Source organism: Ictidomys tridecemlineatus, chromosome 2 (genome assembly GCF_052094955.1).
Source record: "Ictidomys tridecemlineatus isolate mIctTri1 chromosome 2, mIctTri1.hap1, whole genome shotgun sequence".
NCBI lineage: Eukaryota > Metazoa > Chordata > Mammalia > Rodentia > Sciuridae > Ictidomys > Ictidomys tridecemlineatus.
Window position 1 is genome coordinate 217,477,354 of NC_135478.1, and position 26,838 is coordinate 217,504,191.

The following is a 26,838-nucleotide window of genomic DNA, read 5'->3' on the forward strand; positions in this document are numbered from 1 at the left end:
GCATTTCATAGAGATCTCACTCCAGAGACTGCACTGTTCAGTGCCTCTAGTTGGCCCAGCTCACGTGCCACTTCTGACCCATCTGTAGTAGCTGTCCAGTACACAATGTTGAGAGGAATCCTGGAGCAGCATCTAGGTTGGGGGGCGTCTTTCTTGATTGATTAACAACGTCTCTCACGGGTCCAGGAATGGAGAAGTGGGGCTACATTTTTTTTTAAACACTGCTTAGTCATTCCTTGAAGAAAAAAAAAATGATCTTTGGGGTTATACCCAGCTCCAGGGCTTTCAAAATCAGGGCATGTTGATATCCAAAGTGTTTAGAAGCGCCTTTGTTTCTTGGCTGTAGCAAAAGAATTCTTTAACTGCCTGTTTATAATTTATCTGAGAGCAGCACTGGTAATTAAGCATCTGAGCACTCTTCCGATTCCCTCCTTTTCCTGTGGTAAGAACAGAAAGTCAGAAAAATAATCCCATTGCATCATGATATCAGTGGGCCACATCAAAAGCTCCATGATGTTGTTTTTCCAGTCGTTGGTTTCCTTCACAGCCAACACTTAGACCATTCCAATTCCCCTCCCAACAGACCATTAGAAATGACCAGGACTCTACTAACCTTTCTAGGTCCCAGTTTGACGGCTTGGCTTCAGCCACAGGGCAGCTCAGCTTTTTTGTTTGTTTGATATTTGTTTTTAGTTGTAGTTGGACACAATACCTCTATTTTATTTATTTATTTTTATGGGGTGCTGAGGATCAAACCCAGTGCCTGGCGCAGCCCTGCAGCCCAGCTTTTAAAGGAATCTTCCCTTCCCCAGGACCCCCCTTAAACAGGACTGAACCCTGCTCTGAGAGACGCAAGGTGACTTGCTCTGTACCCACCTCCCGCAGCACACTTTTATCTCACATTCAGAACCCATGTCTGTTTGCTTAGGTTAGTTATATAAGGTGTTTCAGCACTCACCTTTCTATCCTTTAAAAAAATTTCTTTTTCTCAGTAAAAGACCCATAGATTGAGAGTTCCTTGCACGGCTGTTACCACCTGTCAGGTCGAGGCAGTGACCCAGTGAAGGAATCACAGTCCCCTGGTACCTCTGGTTGAGCAAGGAGGAGAAGCTGGTGGCTCTAGGGGGTCAGCCTGCAGAAGCTGGTGGGGTTGGGAAGGAGGCAGTGGAGAGGAAGCCCTGGACCCCAGGCTGGGCGGGGCTGTGGTCCTACACTCTCAGCTTCTTACGGGAGCCTCTGGGCCCTGGTGAGGCAGTCCACACGGGCCTCGACAGAGTCAGATGTGGTCTAGGTTTGAAAGGAGCATCTTGCAGGGGTGGGCTGCTCTGACCTTTGGAGGTTTCCTGGGCTCTTCCTCAGCTCGTCCCTAAATATCCCCCAGGAGGCCAAAGAAGGCAACCCTCTGGTGACCTTCCACACAGGAAGCCGATGCTCCAGGCCAGCCAGGCCCCCACAGAACTTCTGAAGGAAGCCTGGGAACCCCACCCTAGGGACCTCCAGTTAGGCCCTCTAGTTCAGAACCTTCCCCGTGAGGGTGCACAGTGTGCTGTACCGGGGAAGGAAGGGCGTCTCGTTTTCTATGGGCATTGCACTGGCCACGATGTTAGCTGGCCTGTGGGCACAGGAAGTGTTTTTCTGGCAGAGAGGGAGCTCCATGGTCTTTATTATATCCCCAGAAATTCCCCTCTGGCACATGCCCCACACACCTGAAGATGATGACATCCCTCTGCTGTGATCTTGGTACACAAAGAAAACCATGACGATATGTGCCCAACCTGAATTTAACCTCAAAGCCTGTCACTAGATGTTTTGTTTTTGTTTGCTGCTGTTTATTTTTATTTTTGTTACTGTGAAATCATACGTATCAGTCAGCTTTCTGTCACTGTGACAAAATACCTGAGAAACTCAACTTAAAAGGAGAAAAGAATTGGGCTGGGGATGTGGCTCAAGCAGTAGCGTGCTCGCCTGGCATGCGTGCCCGGGTTTGATACTCAGCACCACAAACCAACAAAGATGTTGTGTCCGCCGAGAACTAAAAAATAAATATTAAAAATTCTCTCTCTCCTCTCTCACTCTCTCTTTAAAAAAAAAAAAAAAAAAAAAGAATTATTGACTCATGGTTTCCCAGGGACGTATGGTGAGGCAGAACATCTTGGTGATGGAAGTGTGTGGCAGAGAAGGCTGTCACAACGTGATAGAAAACAAGAGTTGGGGAAGGTCCTAGGGACAAAATATAGCCTTCAAAGTCATGCTCCCAGTGACCTATTTCTTCCAACTCTTAAAGCCTGTACCATCTCCTCACGGTGTCATAGACTGGCAAACAAGCTCTTAACACATGGCCTTTGGGGGACATTCCAGATCCAAACCATGCCCTTTATAATGTATATAAAACAAATATGAATAGCTTAAAGTGCAGTACTAAAGCCAACTCCCACATATTTATAACCCAGATTTTGAAATATAACACTAGTGAAAGTTTAGGAGCTTGCATCAGATTGCTAGGGCTGCCGTAACAAAATATCCAAACGGGGGAGCTTAAAACCACAGCAATTTATTCTTTCATGGTTTTAGAGTCCAAGGTCAAGGTATCAGCAGTGTTGTCCCCTGTGGGCTGCGAGGGAGGATCTGCTCCAGGCCTCTCTCCCGGCATGTGATGATTTGCTGGCCATCTTGGGGTCCTTGGTCGTAGAAGCGACCCAGTGTCCACCTCCGTCTTCACATGGTGCTGTCCCCATGTGTGTCTCTGGGTCCAATGAGACTCGTTGGATGGGGGCCCATCCTCATGGCTTCAACTTCGTCATCTGCAAAGTTCCTATTTTCAAATAAGGTCACCTTCAGAAGTAGTAGGAGATAGGACTTCAACAACTTTGGCGGGGACACAGTTCAATCTTTTTTTTTTTTTAATATTTATTTTTTAGTATTTGGCAGACACAACACCTTGGTTGGTATGTGGTGCTGAGGATCGAACCCGGGCCGCACGCATGCCAGGCGAGCACTCTACCGCTTGAGCCACATCCCCAGGCCCTCACAGTTCAATCTTGACCCAGGAAAGATCCCACTGAAAGTACCTGTGAAGCAGGACTCAGGGTGCTGATGAGCCGGGAAACCGCTCCCAGACAGGAGGAGGTGGGTGTCCCTGGAGAGAGAGTCCCTGGAGAGGGACCGCGAATGCGGAAACTCCAAAGTGGACAAGTCTCCAGTTCTCCAGGGACAAGGCCAGTGCAGCTGGGTGGAAGGTGAAAGGGGAGGGGACGAGGAGATGAAATTAGAAAGGGACCAGGGGCCAGGTGGGGAAGGGCCTTGGAGGACTCAAAGGCTTTGGAATAAGGACTCCTTAAAACCCACAAGATCCTCTGTTCCTGGAAGAGTTCTCTTGTTCCCCTTCTGCCCTTCTGTGCTTGGTCCCAACCCTGGGCCTGGCAGGCACTCAGGGAACATGAGATGAGTGAAGGGGTACCCCGGGGTCAAAGGGCAGGTCAGGGTAGTCCTCTTCTACCCTTTCTGAGCTGCCTCCTCGGTTGGTGCTTCCACTGGCCTGTCCCACGATGTCTGCGGTGGCCTGGCGGGTCTCCCTCCATGTGCCCCCGAGTCCGCAGGCCCCTCACTAGACCCACCCTCCTTCTCCCTCTGGCAGTCTCTGGAATCTGGGGTCCTATGCTGCTGTGGCTTGAGAGGAGGTCTCACCTTCCTGGCCTCCCCTACCCCAAGAACAACCAACTTTCACAATAACAGAAACTGTTGACGACAGACTGATATAGTAAGAGAAGCCGGCTGCAAAAGTGTCAATTCAATCTGTTCCCCATTTCCTAAAAAGTTCCATATGCCTCAGAACAACAGGAAGAAATACACAAAAACGTTAACAGTTTTGTCTCTGATGGTAGATGGTGGTGGTGACATTTTTGTAAATATATTTTGAGCTTTCTGTATTTTTCCCACTGTTGCAATAAAAAAACTCATTTTCAGAATGCCTTTGTGAACTGCTATGCTTAGCCTGAACACAATGAAATCACAGAAATCCTATTAGGTGAGAATCCAGGTGAGTTCAATGCTTGACATTTGAAAATTCCAGTTTTATTCACATTGCAAAAGGCCAAATCCGCACTGCCTTGTCAAATTTCATTCAGGGGCACCAATTTAGGATCCCAGTTATTGCATAAACCAAGACCCCCCACCTCCATAACAAAATTGCTTTTTTAGAAGCTTCTCACTCTGCCCCTGCTCCCGCCCATCAGAATTTCAGTTATAGCTTTTCACGATGAGGCACTATTATGGTTTGGATATGAGGCAGCCCCCAAAAGCTTCTGGAGTAGTGCAGGAATGTTCAGAGGTGAAGTGATTAGATCATGTGAGCTGGAACTTAATTGGTCCATCCTAGTTCAAACGGACTGACTGGGGGGTAACTGTAGGCAGGTGAGCAAGGCTGAAGGCTGTGGGACACTGAGGTGTGCCCTGGGGATCATGTCTAGTCCCTCCGGGCTCCTCTTTCTACTCTCCAGCCACCATGAGGTGAGCAGTTTTCCCGACTCTGCCCTTTGTCCCAGATGTTCTCCCTCAACTTGGGCCCAGAGCAATGGACCAGCTGACCATGGACTCAACCTCTGAAATTATGAGCTCAAAATAAACTTTTCCTCCTCGAAGTTGTTCTGGTCAAGTATTTTGGTCACAGTGACAAAAAGCTAACTGATGCAGGGAACCAGGCTTATCATCCATTCTGAAGAGGTGACGTGTGTGCGCGCACACGCACGTGTGTGTGTACATTTTGCCCCTTCCCAGCTGTGTGATCTTGGGCAAATTATTTAGATAGCATAATGGCCCCCAGAGAGGTCCATGTTGAACCCCTGGAACCTGTCCATATGTGGTCCTACCTGGTCAAGTGATTAAGCCTACACATGGAACTCTCCTGGATTATATAAACTTCACCATCGGGAACCTAATAGGGAAATGAAAGTAACACGAACAGCTTTAAAGAGTGAGAAACATCAATGAGTGCTGGCTAAGGGAAAAAGAGATCACAAGGGGGTAGGGCAGGTGAAAAGAGTAGCGTAATTCCTGATCCCATGTGTACTTTTTGATGCTCTCCTGGGACTAGCAGTGAAACACAAAATCCTAAACAGCCTCATAGATGGCTCCTAACCCTGAGAGCAGGGGATGGGGATGAACCTGCATCTTGGCCAGAGGTCAAAGGGCATCCTCCAGGGTAGAACCCCCTAGACAGCCCCACACCTGCCCTCTTCCAGAACCCTGTGTTAGAGAGAGGAAGACACTAGGCCCACAATGAGGGATACTGCCCTGGTTAGGAACAGCTGGCCCAGTTATCCACAATACACAGGGTCTCCAAAGGGAGCACAGAACCCAAGGTTAGAATGTCTTCCTTGGCATGAATGCCCAGTACCCACAATAGTGCTTGGTGAAGAATCGTCAATGCATGTCAGCGGTAGAGGCCAAAGCATGAGCAGAAACAGGATATTACGTGGGTATGAAGACTCTCCCCACAGGAGGCTTACTGACTCCAAAAGGGGTGTCCAGAATGTCAGACTGGGTAATTCTGGAGGCTGGGAAGTCCAAGGCTGAGGTTCTAGCATCTGGTAATGGTCTTGTTGAGTTGTGACATGGGGTAGGACGGCACAGGTGAGAGGGAAAGAGCATGCAAACTCAGGTCTCTTTCCCTCCTCTTACAAAGCCACTAATATCACCATGGGGGCCCACCACCATGACCCCATCTATCCTTAACTATCTCCCAAAGGCCTCATCTCCAAATACCATTAACACATGAATCTGGGGGTTACATTTCTAACACGTGATCTTTGAGGGAACTATTCAGACAACAGCAGGGGGAAATAGCAACTTTACAGTGGATAAATCCAGAAGACACCACCTTATCCAAGGGACCAAGGTGAGCAAAGTTCAGAAAAGGGACAGGTCAAGGTCACGTGCCTCCTGATAGGACGCACTGAGGAGGCAACTACATGGCTTCTGTAGTGTTCTTGCCAAAAATATGTCACCCAAATTTAATCATTAAAAAAATACCAAAAATCCCAGGTCGGGGAACATTCTACAAGCTAACTAACCAGTGATTTCTCAAATGTGCCAGGATCATGAAAGAGGAAGACTGACCTACTCCAGATTGGAGGAAACTAAACAGAACTAAATGTGGTGTGGACTCCAGATTGAACCGAGACCCTAACCACCAACAGGCAAAATTCTAATAAACTCGGAGGATCAGTGAATAGTACTGTACCAATGTTAACGTCCTGGTTTTGACAACTGCACTATGCTTACAGATCATGTAGATAATATTGGAAGAGGCTGGGTCAAGAATACATGGAAACTATGTACTATTAATGTAACTTTTTTGTATGTCTGAAATTATTTTAAAATGAAAAGTTAAACATTAAAAAATAAGTAATCAAGTAGTGCCTGGCACTCATTGTAGGCTCTCAATAAATATTTGTCCAACTAATAAAAGAATCCCAGTGTTCCACCATTGATTGCACTTGAGCCCAGCCAAGCCCCGCCTCTTTTCCACCTTCCTGCATTCAGCACTCTACCTGGTCCCACCCAGGTGAGGTGGAAATGCTCTCCAGGAAAACTGATGTATTAGTCTACATAGAACATCTGGATGGAGCAGTTCAATCAAAATAATGGTGAGAAACAGAAAAAGAAATGGGAGTTGGGGTGTAGCTCAAGAGCAGAGTGCATGTTTAATATGCGTGAGGCCCTGGGCTCAATCCCCAGCACCAGAGGAAACAAACAGACAAACAAAGCTACCCGGCAACTCTGTAAAAACACTACAGCAAAAGTAAGAGAATGACTGAACAAAGCAGCGCTTCCTAATAGACATTTCAAAAAATACCCCCTCCAAATGGAACACAACCCAATTAGGGGAGTCAGAGTCTCTGCAAGTGTCCTGCATTTTAGAACAATGTAGTATGGATTTAATTTAATGAAATAAAGACTCAAAAACAAGATGAAATAACAGAATGAGATGAAAATGGAGGTTGTAGAACTAAGGAAACAAATTAAAAACCACAATGCTGGGCTGGGGATGTGGCTCAAGCGGTAGCGCGCTCGCCTAGCATGCGTGCGGCCAGGGTTCGATCCTCAGCAGCACCACATACCAACAAAGATGTTGTGTCCGCCAAGAACTAAGAAAAAAATAAATAAATGTTAAAATTCTCTCTCTCTCTCTCTCTGTCCCCCTCTCTCACTCTCTCTAAAAAAAAAAAAAAAAAAAACCACAATGCTATGATTACAGATCTAATAAGTAAATTGGAAAAAAAAATAAACTAATCATGGCTAAAAAACCAAATTAACTCATGGAGCAAATGTAGAAGATAAAGAGATTCAAATAATTAGAAAGGATGTGATAGACACATAAAAGTCAGAGTCTAAGTTAATTTGTGTTCTTCACATACACATATCAATAGAAACAACGTGGGCTGGGGATGTGGCTCAAGCGGTAGCGCGCTCGCCTGGCATGCGTGCGGCCCGGGTTCGATCCTCAGCACCACATACCAACAAAGATGTTGTGTCTGCGGAGAACTAAAAAATAAATATTAAAAAAAAAAAAAGAAACAACATAAAATTATGGATATAATATAGGAAAAAACTCTTTAATTTGAATAAAAGTTCAATGTGAATTTTCACGGGTAGAGTACATTCTAGGAAAAACTGTTTTAGTATCATTGATAGGGATGTAACTTGTTTAAGATTCTGAGCTTCAAAGATTTAAAGAAAAACAAAAAAATTGTTCAGACATATTAGTAAAAGGAAAAACTAAAAGCAGATCACTTTTAAGGGAGGAGAAAAATAAAATCAAGATAATCTCAGACTCCTCCCAGACTAGTATTCAATGCCAGAGGACAAAGGGTTCATCTAAAAATGTGGGAGGGGAAAAGTGAGATCTGAGAATATTATACCCAGCCAAACTGACATCAAATTCAATGGGTAGACACTTGAAAACATGAAATAATTACACATAGCCTTTAGTTACCATGGGCCCTTCCTTTAAAAAAAAAAAAAAAAAGTGTTGGTGATGAAATCTAGCCAAGAGACAAATGGAAATACAGACCCCTAGAAGGGAGAAACCACATAGAGAAATAGATGGTGGTTATCAAATCCACTTAAACAGACTACTAGGACTAAAGAAAAAATAATACAAGAAGAAAAAATTGGGGGCTGAGGGAGAAGAGAAGTCCCACATGCGCTGGACACCCCCTCCTGGAGTAAGCAATGGTCACTCTGCCTTGTCTTTGTACTTTACTATCTCCATCTCTAGCCAGGACTAAGGCATTCGTTAGTTTGACCTGTTTTTCAAAAAGTATTTTTAGTTATACATGGACACAATACCTTTATTTTATTTATTTATTTTTATGTGGAACTGAGGATTGAACCCAGGGCCTCACACGTGCAAGGCAAGTGCTCCACCACTGAGCCACAGCCCCAGCCCAGTTTGGCCTGTTTTTACCATTTCTGTGAAAGAAATCTTATTGTGTCTGATTTGCTTTTTTTTTTTTTCCCCACTCAAAATTATGGTTTTCTTGATACCAGTGGTGTTCTGGGATTGTCTCAGTCTGCTCAGACTGCTATAACAAAAAAACCCTCGCACCCTGTGCATCACACAACATTCGCTTTTCCAGTTCTGGAGGTGGGAGGTCCAATATGGAGGTGTCGGTGAGGACCTGCGTCCTGGTTCATGGACGGCTATCTCTTCACTCAGTCCTCACATGGCACAGCAGGGAGGGAACTCTGGGTCCCTTTGGTCAGGGCAGTGATCCCATTCAGGAAGGCTCCCCTCTATTCCTCATCAGCCCCAGAGTCCCTACTTCCCAACACCTTCACATTGAAGGTTAAAATTTGAACACACACACAAAAAAAATTGTCAACATATGAATTTGGGGGAACACAGCATTCAGACCACAGCACGAACCCACATCTTTCAGAGTTCTACAAAGAGGAGTTGGAAAGCCCACTTCCATGATGCGGCAGTCATTGCTGAAAATCCCACTTCCCCCAGGCCTGAGGCTGGAGAGGAAGTGGGGCTCCCAACGCCGTCCTCATGCCGGCAGGTCTGCAGAGGCCTCACAGGGCAGGTGGGTCAGGGCCCAGCTGTCACCACCCTGCAGAAGATCATCTCGTAGCTGCTGTGGGCAGGGGGATTTCACAGACCTACGGGAAAACATGGTTTGGCCTTGGGAACTCGCTTGGGAACGTAACGGATTGACACCTGCACAGTCTTCACAGCGACCACTGTCAGTGGCAGAGCATTGCCCAGCACGAAGGAGGCCCTGGGTCCCACCCCCAGCACCACACCAACCCACACACCCCACAACACACCAGGATTTCTCCAAAACAAGATTCTGAAAGATACCAGTCTCTACGTCTCTAAGTCTTTGCTAGAAATGCAGAATCTCCTGCCCCACCCAAGACCAAATTGAAAAAAAAAAAAAATTATACACACACACACACACACACACACACATACACACACATACAGTACTAGAGATTGAACCCCAGGGTGCTCTACCCAGGAGATACATCTCCAGCCTCCTTATATATTTTATTTTGAGTCAGGGTCTTGCTAAGTGACCTAGACTATCCTTAGACTTGCGATACTCCTGCTTTAGCCTCAGGAGTAGCTAGGCCTGCAACACCTCACTGGCAGAAGTTTGCATTTTAATAAGATTCCTAGATGACTCGAGTGCACACTCAAGGTTGGGGAACACAGGCCTTCATGCTTCACTGTGTGTGTTAGTTTTACTGAAGTCCAACACAGACACAGAAAAATGTTGTCAAAAGGGTATCATCTGGTGAATTATACCAAGGGAATCCACAGGGATATCCAGCCCCCAGATTGAGAACAGAATAGAGACCCAACACCTTAAAAACCCCCTTTCTTGTATAAGCATTCTGGCACCAGAGGTAACCGATATCCCAGCCTCTAACAGCATAGTTAATTGGGTCCTGGTTTCCTCATAGAGTTGGAATCATGGTGCAAGGATTCTTTTGTGTTTGTGACATTCTAAATCCCTCATTTGGAACCCCAACTTCCCTCTGTGTACTTAAACACAGTGTGTCTAATCTCTCTCCACTTTCCTGTGTCTTCTTTCTCTAGAAAGTTAATGCGAAAGAAAGCCCACTTATTCAGATAAATATTTAATGAGCACCTAGACTGTGCCAGGATTGTTAGGGGCTGAACCTATGACAGTATTGCCAACCTGGGAGTTGTGTTTCAGGGAGGCATCCTGCCCAGTGGTTTTCAGGGCTGTGGAAGATTCACATTGGCATGTGAGTCCAACCTTTGAGAGGAATTTATTACCTGCCCTAAAAATACCCCAAACTGTAGTTTACGCAGCCAGCAAGGAGCAGCAAGACCTCCACTTAGGTCTTTTGAACACATCATAAAGTCTGAGTCCAAGAAGTTTCTGGCTCAATTATTTCTGCTTTTCTTTAAACGTTATTTGGTTTAATGTTTAAAATTGAGGTTCTCCCAGCCAATGGTTCTAACTGTCGCCAAAGGCCCTTGCCACTTGTTTCTCTCAAGGCTTCCAGAAATAAATTATGCATGTTTACCTGGCACCGGGTTTCACGTGGATGCTGGGCACTGCGATCGTCTGGGTACTTCACCACCAGCACCGCTATGAGATCAGTGGTCAGTTCCCTTCTTTCTGGGCCTCATTTTTTTGATTTCTAACTAGAAGGAAATAAACTGCATCAGAGAATTTAACCTGGAATCCAAGATCCACCAGGGACCCCGTACATCCCCAGAAATTATATGGAAGATTGTATGTTTGTTTTTGAGGGAAAAGGAGTCCAGAGTATCGCGATGCCCTCAAATTAAACACCATCATGTTCAAAGATCCCAAGAACATTTTCAGCACTAATATTCTGCATCATATGGTTACTGGAGACCTTCATTTTTGGCTGAATGTGGCTCCAGCTGAACTTTAAAAAGAAAAGATGATTTGCCTCATGCATTCCTCTGTCCTATTAGAAAGAATACGGTGAAACTGTAGTGCCTCGTACTAGCCTCTCACTCTGACTCTGTGGATAAGGGTCGTTTCATCTAAATAGTGTGGCCCTGGATCAAGTCCCTCAGTTTCAGTGACCTCAACGTGAGTCCTGTTGTATTTGTCCAGCCTGTTTCCTAAATGCTGTCGCTATTGTAACCCTCCAAACTTGTTTGCAAGTCTGGTTCTCATAACCAAGTGGATGGAGACATGCCAATATGCTCTGATCCTTCCACAGTCCAATATCCTCTATCTAGAGAAATGACCCTGGATAGTGAAATGCATCATATTTGTCGAATGGGATGTGGGTGCTCACCTGTCACCTGAGAAAAAATAGTGAGCAGGGTCCTTCCTCCCTCTCTGAAGCCAGTGCTCATTCATTCCCACATAATAATATTAGGTTACACATTCCCTCTGTGTGGCTGGTTCCCCTGGCAGTGCCCTAGCAACAACTTGAGCCAAAAGTTTTCATTACAAACTGCTTGGAGAGTATAAAGGAACCAGGTTATATTCCTCCAGAGAGCGAGGCATGTGGGACTGGAGAACATTCTTTATCACACTGGCTCCACCACAGATGAAAGAGGTGGTTTCAGAACTCATCCTCTTTCTAAATGGAAACTTCTTTGGTTTTAGTTATTAAGAAATAGAGCTCTGGGGCTGGGGACACAGTTCAGTTGGTAGAGTACTTGCCTTGCATGCACAAGGCCCTGGGTTCCATCCCCAGCACCAACACACACATAGAAAAAAAACCAGAGCTCTGGGATCAAACCTTGCTACTCTAAGTGTGGTCTCCAGGCCAGCAGCAATTGGGGCTTGTTAGAAATCCAAACTTCTCAGCGCCACTCCAGACCCACTAGACCAGAGTCTGCATTTTAATATTTGAAATCTCCCGGCAATTCCTAATTGGGGGCACTGAGAAGTTTGAGAAGTACTCCCGCAGCAGCACCCCATCCTCACCAGCAGCCAGTGCCTGAACGTCTGTGACTGTCCAGCAATATTGATTAATAAACATGAGCCTTTTGCCTATAAACCTGCACGACAAGCCTGAGGCACCTGCAACCCCCTTCCGGTCTTCTCCACGGTCACAGGCTGCCTCCTATATTTACCTGTTTGATCACCTTCACACGTGACTCACTTAACTTTGATTACAGTCATAAGGACATTAGTGACCAAACAGAGGAATGGTGGTCCCAGGAGCTCCTCCTGCCTAGAGATGTCCCAGGCATCTTAGTTTGTATAAAATGCTCTGTTTGTACAATGACAAAATCACCTAAGGACACGCTTTTCAGACCTTGTCCTGCCATCAAGCAACACGTGACTCCACTTTCACAAAGGAAGCTTGTGTCTCGCGAGTGCACTTTGGCAGCACATTTACTAAAACTGGAACGACACAGAGAAGATTAGCATGGTCCCTGTGCGGGGATGACACGCAGATTCGTGAAGTGTTCCATATTTGGGGAAGTCTGGGGACTGAATTAGAACAAATTATGTTCTATGCTTTTATAATTTTGTCAAAATGAATCCTAATGTTATGTATAACTAAAAGAAATTATATATATATATATATTCACATAAAATAAATACCAAAAAAAACTTGTGTTTTGGGTTTTATGTGCTTGTTCTATTTTTTCTAATCACATTAAAATAGAGTCATGGCTGTTAACATCTTGCTACTGTAAGGGTCCGGCGAATGTCGGAGGAAGAGACCACCAAGAGACTGGCTCATGCAATCAGCAAAAGGGGATTTATTGAGAATCCAGCACGCTAGGGCTTCGTGCTCACTCAAGAAGGGAGAGCAGCTCAGAGCCCAGAGCAGAGGTTAAGCAGTGCTTAAGTACACTTTTGGGGGAGGGCGGGGGCTTTGCATATATCAGAACAAATCATCATGAGGTGGGGGGGGGAATTGAACAACAACTCTCATACATGATTAGCACATTCATTGGTGGGAACAGGTCGGGCAGGGGTGATTGGTCATTCCTAAAGAGGGGATACATTTAAACTGATTGGTTTGGGCCCTGAATGCCTACATGCCAAACTGCACAGGGTCCTAGGTTATTAAACAATTAAGTGGTCAGTACCGGGCATTGTCTTAACTGCCTCAGGAATTTCAGGTTCTGTGTGCAGTTCAGAAACTTTACAATACCTAGTCCTTTACTTTTTAACTCAGGCTTTGCAGCTTAGAAACTTTACCCTTTCACTACATGTCATTTGTGATCCCTTCAGACCCTCCTTGTGGTGGATACCCACAGAGGACAAGCAAAAGTTCATTTGAGCCTCCAAGATGGGTGGGTTTCCAAACTCCTCTCTGGAGTGGCATCTATGACCATCTGAGCGGCTGGGCTCAGAGCATGACCTCAACTAAGCAAGAAGCCCTCACCCAGGTGTGGCCCAACAGAAGGAGCCAGTGAATGTCTGATCCCTGCAAGTTTCCATCACTGCTTCCCTTTGCTTAGGTCTACTCTGAATACTTAGTTAATCTTTTTTTTTTTTTAAAGTTTGAGTTTTAATGGATGTTTCAATAGGAAAGGACAACTTTGCTGACCATCTCAATGTGTTAGAGGAAATAGCGGTGTCAGAGAATGTACTATATATTCTGGCAATTAATAATCATCGGATTATATTCCATTTTAAACTGCTCTTAAACAATAGATTGTAAGCTCAAGTGTTTTAGGTTGACTGTTTTTTTGGTGGTACTGGGGACTGAAGCCAGGGCCTTACTGAAGCCAGATTTAAAGTTAGGTAGTCAGTGTAGTTAGGTAAATCGGGTCTAATACCAAGTGAAATCTAAAATGGAGGCCATGCTGATAATGATTCCAGGAAATGCAGGACAACTCATGGAATGTTAATGATGTCCTGGAAAGGCCCTAGGCCAAAGTCCACCCCAAAGAAATGTTAATAGAACCCAGGAAACAGCCCCCAACAATTTGGAGATAGCCCATCGCAGAGAAGTGATAATGAAGTTCTTCCTGCCCAGATTACTTGTTTGGCCCACCTGTGTCCCAACCCTTCCCCCTTACATTCCATCACCAAAACTATAAAAGGGGGAGACAACCGCACTTCCACGGATTCCACCTCTTGGGTCCCCTTCTTCCTCCGGGAGAAGTCTTTTCTGCTGTCCTTTAATAAACTTCTACTTTCCACTCTGACCTTCCCTCGGCGTGCTTCTTTGGTGTTATTCTTCAACATTGGGGAAGCAAGGACTCGTCACCTGTCAACAGTGGTAACATTACTACTACTGAGGTATATCCCCAGCCTTTTTGAATTTTGAGACAAGGTCCCCCTAAGTTGCTGGAGCTGACCTCAAATACTTAGTTAATTTGTAAAAATTTTTCTCCTCTCTATCCTTCAAGAAAAGGAAGCTGCAAAACAAGCCCCACATTTCACACAGTGAGCATATAATGAGCTACTCTGTAGAAGAAACACGGAGAGACCAAAAATTCCAAGAGAAAACAGAAAATAGTCCAGGGCTTAGAAACAAACACCGGATGAGATGGTAACAGTTATTGAAATGTGTGCGTTCCATGGACTGGGGATGTGGCTCAAGTGGTAGCGTGCTCACCACTTGAGCCACAGGTCTGAAGGCGGCAGCATCTTTCCGGAAAATGCTGGGAACGCACACATTTCTTTTTTTCTTTCTTTTTTAAGGAGAGAGACATTTTTTTTTTTTTTTAATATTTCTTTTTTAGTTCTCGGCGGACACAACATCTTTGTTGGTATGTGGTGCTGAGGATCGAACCCGGGCCGCACGCTCGTGCGCGCTACCGCTTGAGCCACATCCCCAGGCCCTCACAGTTCAATCTTGACACAGGAAAGATCCCACTAAGAGTACCTGTGAGGCAGGATCTGGCTGGATGTCCCTTTTAACCCATTTATAAATGCTCCAAGGACCATCTTTTCTAGTTGTACAATTAATTCTGTTGCATTCAAGATCTCCTGTGGATTATCACTGGTCTTCTGCTTTCCTTTTTCTGTGCTTTCAAGAAAAAGGGTCCTCTCCCCACAACTCTTGGTAAACAGTCCTGCAAACTGAACACGGCAGGTTCAATACGACATGGGAGGAGGGAGAGCGCACACTGTGAGGCTGCTCCATAGGATGCTTCCTGAAACACCGCAGAACCCACTAAAAGAATCAACCCGTAATCCACCTGGGGTGGAAAGCAGGCCCGGGGATGCGGGCATACTAAGGGACTAGAACAGCACCCAGCCATCCGGAATCCAGGTGATATACAGAACCTCTCCAAATACTATCCTTGGCCTTGTTTAGACTCTGCTGTTCTTTTTTTTTTTTTTTTTTTTTTCTTGGTACTAGGGATTGAACTTGGGAGCACTCGATCACTGAGCCACATCCCAGCCTTATTTTCTATTTTATTTAGAGACAGGGTCTCACTGAGTTGCTTAGCACCTCACTTTTGCTGATGCTGGCTTTGAACCTGCAATTCTCCCGTGTCTGCCTCCCCAGCCTCTGAGATTAGAGGCACGAACCACTGTGCCTGGCTTGCTGTTCTCTTAACCTCCACTTCTACATAAGGACAAGTGGTGACCAAGGATCACTATTTCATCTAGTGCCCATAAATCTTTCCAAGCTCTGGTCAGACCAGCATCCAAGGTCTGTCTGGCCAGTCCCAATCCCCATCCTCCACTCCCTCCACCTGGGTCTCACCAGCCTCCTCCCTGCCCTCTGCAAAGCCTGCTCACATCTTTTCCACCTTCCTGAGAGCAATGAGGTGAAAGCAAATGGACTGAAAATTACTCCATTGGATTGGAGCTAAACACAGGTTGGAGGTAAGTATGGAACAGGTACAGGTGAGTGAGCTCACAGCCTTGCCTCTGACTTCTGCTTCCTCCTGTATCCACTAAAAATCAGTCAAGGGTAAATGCCCCACGCAGTTAGTAGAATATTCATGAAATTCTTCAAGTGATCATCTGAAAATACATTGCAATTATCAGACATCTGGTTTACTAGGATAATTGTGTGTGTGGGGGGGGGTGAGTACCATTTAATAAAGAAGTCAGATTTTATTGCTTTTGGTCAAAGGCCAGAGTAAGATTGAAGAGCAAAGAATTGCACAATGTAATCTTAAATTGGAGTCAGAGTAAATAACATTTCAGGGAACATTTCAAAGAAGAAATTATTTCCGGGTCAATTTAACTGTAGAGTCTAAAATAACTTCAGCAGCCCACTCCAAAGATATATTCTAAGAGTATGGTGAAGTCTGCATCAAAGAGTAAGAAACTCACCTTTTCTGAAACAAGTCTTCAGTGAATCCGCATTAGAAGTATGCCTCCAAACTCCCTGGTGCCAAGAGTTGTTGGGCTGGAAGAGTCTGGAAGTGTCACTCATCAGTCAAGGCTGCAATCTGGGAATGGACTCAGAAAAGCCTGTCTCTGTTTGGGAAAGATAAAGGTGGCCGGTGAATGATGTGTTCCAGTGGCTATAAGTGCTGTGTCCCCACAGCCTGCCTGCCAGACAGCCGAAGGTTCTGCTATTCCAATTAACAGTGCTAAGAAACTGTCTCTGGGTCTGTTTATTCTGCTGAGACCTTTTGTGGGTCGAATTGTGTCCCCTCAAAAAGACATACTGACATCCTAACCAGCACTACCTACAAATGCAAACTTATTAGGAAATATAGGGTCTTTGCAGATATAATCAAGTTAAGACAAAGTCATACTCAGGGAACTTCTAATCCAATATGACTGAGGACCTTATAAAGAGAAAATAGACACAGACACACAGAGGGAAAACAAGAGGAAGGAGAGGGCACCAGTGGTGGCAGATGAGAGAGGAGGGGCACCTACAAACCAAGCATTGCCCAGGGCCTTGGCAAAGCCAGGAGCCGGGAGGAGCGGGAAGGATCCTCCCCAGAGCTTCCAGGGAGAGGCCAGCCCGATCTCAGGCATCTATCTTCCAGAACCATGTGAGAATCTATTTCTGTTGTTTGATGGCCCCCAGTTTCTAGTACCTTATCATGTAGCCCTAGCAAAGTAATACCTGCACAAAGAGCTTTGGCTTCTCCTTCAGGCAAGTCACCGATCCTCAAGATCCACGTGCGGAGGGACAGTGTACAACCCCAGGACCCCTGAGCTCCCCAAGCAAATGCAGACGGCTGCTGTGACGAGTGAACTGCAGATGCAGTAGCTTGCTTGCATGCTCTCTCAAAACTCTTTTTATGGAAAAATTTTAATGCACACAAATACGGAGGTGGGGGGCAATGAATGGCACATGCCCACCTGTTGACTTCAACCATGATCAACGTTTTCCTCTTCTGGCTTTGTCTGTCTCCAACCTGTGTTTATTTTGCAAGGGGGATGTGTGCAGGATTTTGAAGCAAACTCAGCCCAACTTGCCAGGTCATCCACAAAGCTTTAGTTTAAACTACTTAAGACGCATTTTTCTTTTCATCTTTGAGAGTTGTGTATTTTATTAGTCATGTAAAAGAATAGTATTTCTCTTTTATTGTTCAGTGTTGGGATTTTTTTGATTTTAATTTTTAGATTTTGTGGTTTTTAACATATTCACAGTTATGTAATCACCATGATCTAATTCTAAAATGTTTTCATCATTCCAAGAAGAACTCCTCTACTCATCAGCAGCCCTTTCCAAATTCTCTTCCCTCCAGCCCCAATCATTAATCTACCTTCTATCTCTGTGCATTTTCCTGTCTTCACATTTCATATTAATGGGATCATACAATATGCAGTCTTTAGTGACTAGCTCTTTTTGCTGGACATAATATTAACAAGATATGCCTATGCTACAGTGTATATTATCGTACTCATTCTTTTCATGGGTAATAATATTCCCTTACATGAATATACCACATTTTATTTATCCAGTTATCAATCGATAGAATTTGATTGTTTCCATCTTTTAATTATTAGTAGTAATACTGCAATGAACACTCATACAAGTTTTGTGTAGACATGTATTTTCATTTTTTTTTTCCGATTATTACTAAGAACAGATTTTCTGGAACACAGACAAACTATATTTAACATTTTAAGGAACCACTAAACTATTTTCCAAAGTAGCTACACCACTTTATAATCTCACCAGCAATGTATGAGTAGTGTGTTTTAGCCAGCTCTTTAATACTATGACAATTTTTTTTTTTTTTTTTTTTTTTTTTTTTTTTTAGTTACCAAGGATTGAACATCAAGCAAATATCCCCAGCCCTTTTTGTTTTTATTTTATTGGAGTTGACTGTGTGAGACTCACTAACTCAGGCTGGCCTTGAACTTGTAATTCTCCTGCCTCAGCCTCCCAAGTCATTGGGAGGTACCTACCACTGTACCCAGTTCACTGTGAAAAAGTGCTGGAAAAAATAATAATAATAACCAACTTGGAGGAAAAAAGGTATTTTGCTCATGGTTTCAAGAGGTTTCAGGCTGTGGTCGGCTGGCTCCAAGGCACAAACATCAGGATGAAAGTTTTGATAGAGAAAAGTTGCTCACCTCCTGGCAGCCAGCAAGCAGAGAACAGAAGGGGCCAGGGACAAGATACAGTCCCCAAGGTCATGACCCTAAGTTTTAGACCCTCTCCCCTCAACTAGGTTCCACCTCCTACCATTTCCACGGCCTCCCAATAGTCTATTCCGCTATGACTCCGTCAGTGGATTAACCTATTGATGAGATTATAGTCCTTAAAATCCAATCTCTTCCCAAAAGGTCCATGTCTGAACATTGCTTGAAAGGGCACTAAGACTTCAACACATGAGCCTTTGGAGGACATTCCAGATCCAAATGATAACATAGTCCAAATTCTCCATAAATCCACCACTTGTTATTCTCCATCTTTTTTATTATGACCATCCTAGTGGAAGTGAAATGATATCTCATTGCAATTCTGGTTTTCATTTCCCTAATGACTAACTATATTCACCTTAGGAAAAATGTTCCCATCCCTGGTTTTTTTTTTTTTTTTTTTTTTTTTTTTAAGAGAGAGTGAGAGAGGATAGAGAGAATTTTTAATATTTATTTTTTTTAGTTCTTGGTGGACACAACATCTTTGTTGGTATGTGGTGCTGAGGATCGAACCCGGGCCGCACGCATGCCAGGCGAGCGCGCTACCACTTGAGCCACATCCCCAGCCCTCATCCCTGGTTTTTAATTGTTGAGTTGTAAGAGCTCTTTATATATTCTGGATACAAGTCCCTTATCTGGTATGATTTGCAAAGATATCCTCCTATCTGTGAGCTGTCTTTACTTTTTGGATAGTGTCCTTTGAAACACAGAAGTTTTCAACTTGATAAAATCTGATTTACCTATTCTTTCTTCTGTTGTTTGTATTTTTTCTGTGCATCTAAGAAGTCATTGCTTAACTCAACATTACAAAGGCTTAGTTCCATGTTTTTCCTAGGATTTTTTAGTGTTAGTTCTTATAATTAGGTGTATGATCCATTTTCAGTCACACACACACAGAGTAATAAGTTAGGGGTCCAAAATCATTCTTTTGTATGTACATATAGACATTACATTTAAGTCACTTTCTTATTAATTTGTTCTATGATATTATACCTGTTTCCCATAAATCATCTTTTGGATAACTACAGACATGAGTGGTAAGAAAGAAAACCCCAATGAAGAAAGATTTCAAATGAGGAAATGGTTAGCCACTCCCTCATTGCCTGTAATCTCTGACTCATTTACCCAATTTTAGTTTTCCTTCCTTTTCTTGTAATAGTCTACAATGTGGTCTAGCTCTTAGTTGGCTTAATCAGTCAGAACTTTATCAATTAATTCTGTCCTTAACCTCAACTATTCAACAAACAGGTTGGGTATAATGTGTCTGCCAGTCCTGTGTAAAGTAGAGATGAAAAGACACCTGCTTCAGGGATCACAGCCTAGGAGGAGAAAGGGGTGGCACATAGCAGATCCCAACACAGGGGCTGGGGTTGTGGCTCAGAGGTAGAGCGCTCGCCTGGCACGCATGAGGCACTGGGTTCAATCCTCAGCACCACATAAAAATAAAAGGTATTGTGTCCATCTATAACTAAAATAAATAAACATTTTTTAAAAAGAAAGATTACAGCACAGAGTGAGGCAGGGGGGAATAACTGTAGGAGGAGACCCAAAGATCTCATGAAGAGGGGAGACCTAGGCAAAGGCTGAGCCCTGGGACCAGGCAGGAAGCACCGAGGTCTGATGCCTACCAGGCCAGGTTCTTGAGGTAGAGACCAGACACCCCATCTAGAAAGAACAGTCCCACTCATCCCCAGCAGATGACACCCCTATAGAGAGATGGGTCCAAAAGTACCACACTTCTAATCTTTCTCAAAAGTTGAAAAAAATTCTAAGCTTTGGTACAATCCCTCATTTTGGAAAGTTAACTAATTTGAATTTTAAATGATCTACAGTGGGTTTCTGAAACAGCTAAAGATAGAATTACCATATGACACAGCAAATCCAATCCTAGGTGTGTTCCCCCAAAGAACTGAAAGCAGGAACTCAGACAGATAGTTGTATGCCACTGGAGCATGATTCACAAGGTGAACAGGTGAAATAACTAACATTGTCCATTAACAGACAGAGGTGGGTATATTCATATAATGGAATGTCCGCCACCCATTCAGCTACAAGGTGGATGAACTTTGAACACATCATATTAAGAGAAATATGGTATAAATGTTGTATGATTACACTTACATGAAATATGTTGAATGGTGAAGTTAATAGAGAGAGAAAGTAGATCAGAAGTCATCACCGGGTGGGCCAGGGAGCTGGAATTGTGAGGAGTTATTCTTCACGGTACAGTTTCTGTCTGGGGGATGAAGAAGCTTGGAAATAGTGGTGATGGTTGCACAACATGTTAATGTAAGTAATACCACTGAATTGTATGTTTCATAATGGTTAAAATGGCAAATTTTATGTTCTATATATTTAACTACCAAAAAAGGAAAAAAAAAAACAACTCTAGAGTGGCTCAGCAAATATATTAGGGGTTGCCCTGGGCTAGCAGCTCAGCACCCTGAGCTCAGAGAGATTAACACCCAAAACCTAGTCTACACTGAGCTCCTTAATCTGCAAGGGTAAGGACTGGGCAGAACACAGAGCCCATCATTGCACGATTGCACAATCGAGAAGGGCTGGGGAGGTGGAGAACATTTAAAAGATATATTCCTGATGCTCAAATAGATTAAAGGCTAGAAATAGACCTGGCAGGAGTTAAGAGAACGAAGTGATTTCTGGAGTTTCCAAAAATGTGCTTTGAGAGATGCAGGGAGAAGGTCGCTCATAGTTGTGCAGATCACTAGAAGGTTCCTGAAGGAGAAGGAAATTGCACTGCGCTTTGAAGGACAGAGAAGAAATGGCAAGAGCCCCGGCCGGTGGGAAGAAGGACAGAGGGTACACCTGGGCATGGAGTCAGACTCAGGTGGCCTGGGACAGAATCCAGGCAGGGAGGTAGCTAACCAGGTAGGAGGGGACCAGGACAAGGTGACCATAACTGCCAAATTAAATTTGAGCAGAACAATGAGTTCTCAAAACTGTCCCCGAGAATGATCAGCCAGGCATGGGGACATAAAACGGCTTGAGGAGAGGCGGGAGACCTGCCAGGAGATTGCTGCGGAGCTGGGGGCAGCCAGGAAGGTTGGCCCTGCGCAGTGGCCCATGTGGGTGCGAAGGGTGGGGACTCTCTCTAGAGGAGTCCTGTCATGCGTAGAAGCCGAGGGCCGCGATGGGGACAAGGAAGTCAGCGCAGGCCAAGGGCCGTCGTGGTTGAGATGAAGAGAGTGGGCTGCAGGTTGAGTTCCGGGGTGGGGGGCGTTTGTTGGGGACTTTATTTGATTCGTAGTTTTTGTCTGTTCTTGAAGTTAGGGGAGGTTGGAGGGGCAGAGGGCATGAGTGGGGAGTAGCAGAGACGGAGGTGAGCGAGAAAGCCCTAGGGGACGGAGCGCAGGTCCCAGGCTCGGGCCAGCGCACAGCAGCGCCCCCGGAGGGTGGGAGAGCGGAGCTTCAGAGCAGAGCAAGGAAGGGGCCTCCTCCTCGCCTCTAAGAAAATGAACCAAGTCATCCCTGGGAGTGGAGGGGCCCGGAGTGACTCTGATGGTGCCACATGGCAGGTCCACTGCAGACCGTGACTCTGGGAACTGATGGAATGCCAGGGCTGCAGCGCGCATGCGCAGGAAAAGCCGGCCGGGAAGCCTAGTGCTCAGGGGCGGCTTAGGGTGATGGTGGCCTTCCAGGCAGGCTCGCCCTTCGCGACATAGAGCCCAGGGAGTCCCAGGAGGCACAGCTTTGTAGTCTATTTTCTTGTCTGTCTGGGTTCAAAGTCTTTTTCCCCAAAAAAATGTGCTTTTTTTTTCATTGATAAATAATAACATATCTATTTATATACAGCATGCTGTGAAGCTTTAATGTATGTATAATTACGGAATGATTACACCAAGCTAATTAACAAACCCATCGCCTCAAGTGCTTATTTTTTGTGGAGAGAGTATGAAAATGTACTCTTACCGGTTTGGAAATTGTTGGTCATTGTTGAAGGAAGGCTCATCTGCCATGGTCAGCCTAGGTTTTTCTGGACTCTGCAGAGAAACGAGAGAAGACAGTCCGGGAGTGACCAGGAGAATGGGAGCTCTGGGATCTGCAGGTCACCATGAGAGGAGGGGTGGGATAGCAAGGCCAAAGGGAGGTGGTCCCCGGTGGGAACAGTGACACCCCTTAGGCCCCACACAGTCAGAGGTGTAGCCCAGTGTTTGGGTTGGGATAGACTCTCTATGTCTGGGGTCAGTCAGACCAAGTGCCCCGGCCAGCAAAGAGAGGAGAGGGGAGACATGGCCACAGCCTGTCAGCCCGCGTGAAGAGTGGCCAGAGAAATTCTGGGCTGAAAAGTTTGGAGGAGGGACAGCCCCTTGTGCCTATTAAGACCAGTGAGCCCAGTTGCCCCTGTGGGTGACAGAAGTGTCCTGCAACTGGAGGGTGGGATTTTCGGACGGTCAGTAACGGGGATGTTCAAACCTTTGCAGGGCAGCCAAGAGGACTGAGACCAACAGTGCTGGACTCATGACCTGAAGAGAGCTGCCTAGAAGTCTACCCAGGGACAAGACCATTCCGGAACTGCCAGAGAAGAGGCTCATGAACAATCGAGCTCTTTCCAACCTTAACTCTTCAGTCCTCGGGGCGGGACCTAGGCCTTCTCTCTGTGTCTTCAGACCCAGTGAAGAGCCAATGAGGGAGGCCCTTCTAGGGAGCATGGACGGACTGTAAGGAAAGGAAACAAGAGCTGGGGATGCAGTCCGTGGCAGAGGGCTTGCCTGGCATGTGCCCAGCCCGGGCTCCACCCCAGCACTACAGAGGACAGAGAGAGAGAGACAGACAGAGAGAGAGAGAGAAATGGGGGAACCCACAGGTCAGCAGCAAGTCAGGGGACTGCCAGCAGGAGGGGGCTGGAGAGGTGACAGCAGGGCCACAGGAGCTGAGTCCTTGCTATCACAGAGAGGGGTCTGCTGCTAGGATTTAGGATGTTACCAGATGATAGATCTACAGTTCCAGGGAACAGCGTGTGGATAATCTGATGAAACCCACGTCTATTTTAACAAAGCAACTCAGAGCACAGGTCCTGTTGGTGGTGGATTGGTTTCATTTCTCAAATGAAAGAGGTTTACTAAAGAAAGAGAGCGTGATAGAAATCAGACACAGATCAGGGGTCCAGTCCCAACTGTGCTAGCCAAGTCTGTGCCCTTTTGAAAAAAATGCTGAATGGCAGCCTCGCTGTGCCTCAGTGTCCTCATTGGACAATGGGCCTAACTCTTTGTCCCACCCATTTCATGGGATTGCTCTGATGAGAAAAACAAGTGCTATTTCAAAACATTTCACATTTCAGTGCCCCAAGTCATCCCTCTGCAGTGAATTGTCTGTAGCCCTCCCCTGTGCTTTAAGTTGTTGTATAACATGTTTGAAGTAAGTGGGTCGACCATCTATGGGGGTTTGGAATTAGCTATTATCTGGATGTCTGGTACAAAAGTGCAGAGTTATTCGCACCCAGCCTCCTGTTTCTCTCCCCAGGCAGGGTAGTATCTACATGGTACCAGGTCTTCCTCTTTGTGTTGCTCTTTTTAGAAACAAATGCATTCAGATGTCTTGTTACTAAAGCTGCCTTCTCCTTGGAACACACACATCTTGCAGCAAGGAGGACCAGGAAAAGGAGACCTTCAGAAGCTGTATGAGATCATCCTCCCCTAATGATGGACAGTGCTCCCCCATGGACAGACAGAGCTGTGTCACTGGAGACAAGTCCCCAAATCTGCATACAAAGTGTCCAGGAACGATGCTGGTACCGAAAGACACACACAGAGGTGGAAGGCAGAGAGGTCCCTCTGTGAAGGAGGAACAGGGACACTTCCCAATGTTAACTTGAGTGGATCCAAGGAAGTCAGCTTTGTGAAACTGGCAAAAGAGGAGAAATGACTTGCTACAAAAGTAAAGTAGGACACGCCACGGGAGCTGTGCACTGATCAGAGAGTGAGGGGGCCCAGCTGAAGGAGACGTCAGGTCTGTGACCTGTCTCGGGTCGACCAGATGATGAATGATCCATTTTTAAGCACAACATGTGTGAACTGAAGTTCCTCCAGAGGCCTCATTTGTATTTAAGAGCTTCTGGATTGTTTAAACTCCACTGATTGGAGCATTGTGACCTGGTAGAGAGATGAAGTATTGTAAATTAAGAAGCCTAACTTGTATTAAGCTATTCTGGGCCCCATTGCAGCCATTTATCCTTGACCTCTGCATCTGACTTAGCATTTTCTTTTCTCGGATAAAATCTTACAATGTATATGAGGCTGATGGACCTCTGGCCTCTATTAAATCTAAAGCCTGGGAATGAGACAGCACTTGAATCCTATAGGAAATTTCCCTGCTTTATTGAAGGCAACATTTGAATGTTGCAGAAGATTTCCCCACCTCTTTGTAGCCGCCTACCTGACCACCCCTCCAGGACTCTGGAGGACTGTAAGAGGCTTATGTAATCTCCTCACAGGAGAGCCATGTCCTTGGGAAAGGACGACCTTCAGGAGTTCCCGTTAACTGGAGTTTGTGTTCGGGGGATGGTCATTCATGTTGGCTCAGAAGAAACCATTTTCTTACTTCCTCAAAGCAGAGCTGTTATTTTCTTTTGGCACTTGGCACTGAGATTTTTTTTTTTTTTTTTTTTTTTTTATGGTCCTGGGGATTGAACCCAGAGGTGCTCTACCTCTGGACTACATCTCCAGTCTGCTTATTTGTTTCTTTGTTTATAGACAGGGACTCACTAAATTGCCCATATGGGCCTTAAACTTGACAATCCTCCTGCCTTTAAACTAGTGATTGCAGGTGAAAGGGAGACAAACGTAGTGAATGCAGAGCCTAGATCCACATAGACACTCAGTCTGAAGCAATGGCGTACCCTCTCCAATCATGGCTAGTGACAGACCAGGTCCACCCATGAGATAGGGAGGCACCTGGCTGAGAAGTTATCCAAGGAGAAAAATCCAACAGCTGTGATATCATTCATAAATACAATTCTGACAGAGCAAACTAAGAGAAAAAAGAAAAGAATGGGAAAAAGAAGAACTGACTGCAGATTAGGGAGGTCAGCAGAGGGGCAATGCTTAGCCTAAAAGGGCTGGGCAGGCCCCCCATGTAAATGGTGAGGCTTCCCTCTCTCCAAGTGGACCCAGGGCATCATGCAGAGTGGAGAGAACGCCCTTCCAGAAAGAAGACACGGGGGCTGGGGCTAGCTCAGTGGGAGAGCACTTGCCTGGCCCGTGTGGGGCACTGGGTTCAATTCTCAGACCCACATATAAATAAATAAAAATAAAGGTCCATCAACAACTAGAAAAAATATCGAAAAAGAAAGAAAGAAAGAAGGTACGAAGAGCCAAGTGTGGTGGCACAGGTCTGTCATCCCAGTGACTCGGGAGGCAGGAGGATCTCAAGTTCCAGGCCAACCTTGACATCTGAGTGAGGCCCTAAACAACTTAGGGAGACCCTGTCTGAAAAATAAAAAGTACTGGAGATGGAGCTCAGTGGTAAGCCACCCCTGGGTTCAATCCCCAGTACCCAAAACAAACAAAACCCCGAAGGCTTAGCTCTGGCCCAGAACAGGCCCCTCCTCCCTGACAGGCCTGTAGCATCATGGGCCTCCCCTCTGCTGCACAGGGAGAGCCGGGAGAGCCCAGGGAAGGCAGGGAACTTAAGTCATGGGAGGAAGCTGCAGGAGCCCTGACTCAGCAGTCCTCAGCCTCGGGATCACGGTGGGCAGGCCTGCGGGAGATGAGTCACTGAGCGCTGTGAATGCTATTCTGAGCTCTGCCAAGGACACAGATGCTCTTGTTGGCACCCTGGCACCCTTCACAGTTCCTCTCCTTCCCCATCTGGCTGCCAAGAGACAAGTGTTGTAGGAACGGAGGATTTGGGTGTTTTTAGCCTAAGACTCTCTCACTTTCTGTTCTTCCTGCTTCCTTCTCAGTTCCTGGAAGTCACTGATGAGGAACTGGGACTGAGAGCCACCTCCTTCTCAGCCTCCCAAGGCAGCCTGGGGGACAAGCTGTTCCAGGACAGGGCAGGGCAGGGCAGGGCAGGGCAGACCTGGTGAGACTTACCAAATGAATCACCTGGCCAACTTATGGGGCTAAAAGGACCCAAGAAGCACATAAACTTAAGTGCCAGGTGCTGTAAGGAAGAATCGGGCTGCGACTCAGCTCTGCTGGAGCATGGGGTCAACAGCTCCATCTGTCTGGCTCCTGTACAGTCCACGATGACGAGCCACGGGAGCCATAGAGAGTGCTGCAGAATAAGAATGAGCCTGAGCAACGTCCTCACGCTCTGCACCTGTCTTGCCCTCTCCGCACACGTC

General features: G+C 45.7%; 2 long non-coding RNA genes and 1 other non-coding gene across 3 annotated transcripts; 2 read left to right on the plus strand and 1 right to left on the minus strand.

The window, feature by feature from the left end:
- Window positions 1-12,361: 12,361 nt before the first annotated feature.
- On the plus strand, window positions 12,362-12,466 carry LOC120892174 (U6 spliceosomal RNA). The gene has a single exon (XR_005736827.1). It is a non-coding gene; the product is annotated as a U6 spliceosomal RNA (small nuclear RNA).
- A 268-nt stretch (window positions 12,467-12,734) lies between these two features.
- LOC120891818 (uncharacterized) lies at window positions 12,735-23,124 on the minus strand. The gene is made up of 3 exons (XR_013435450.1): window positions 22,461-23,124; window positions 20,652-20,766; window positions 12,735-16,394 (listed from the first exon to the last, which is right to left on the minus strand). It is a non-coding gene; the product is annotated as an uncharacterized LOC120891818 (long non-coding RNA).
- LOC144375479 (uncharacterized) lies at window positions 21,431-25,097 on the plus strand. The gene is made up of 2 exons (XR_013435451.1): window positions 21,431-21,747; window positions 22,973-25,097. It is a non-coding gene; the product is annotated as an uncharacterized LOC144375479 (long non-coding RNA).
- Window positions 25,098-26,838: the final 1,741 nt, after the last annotated feature.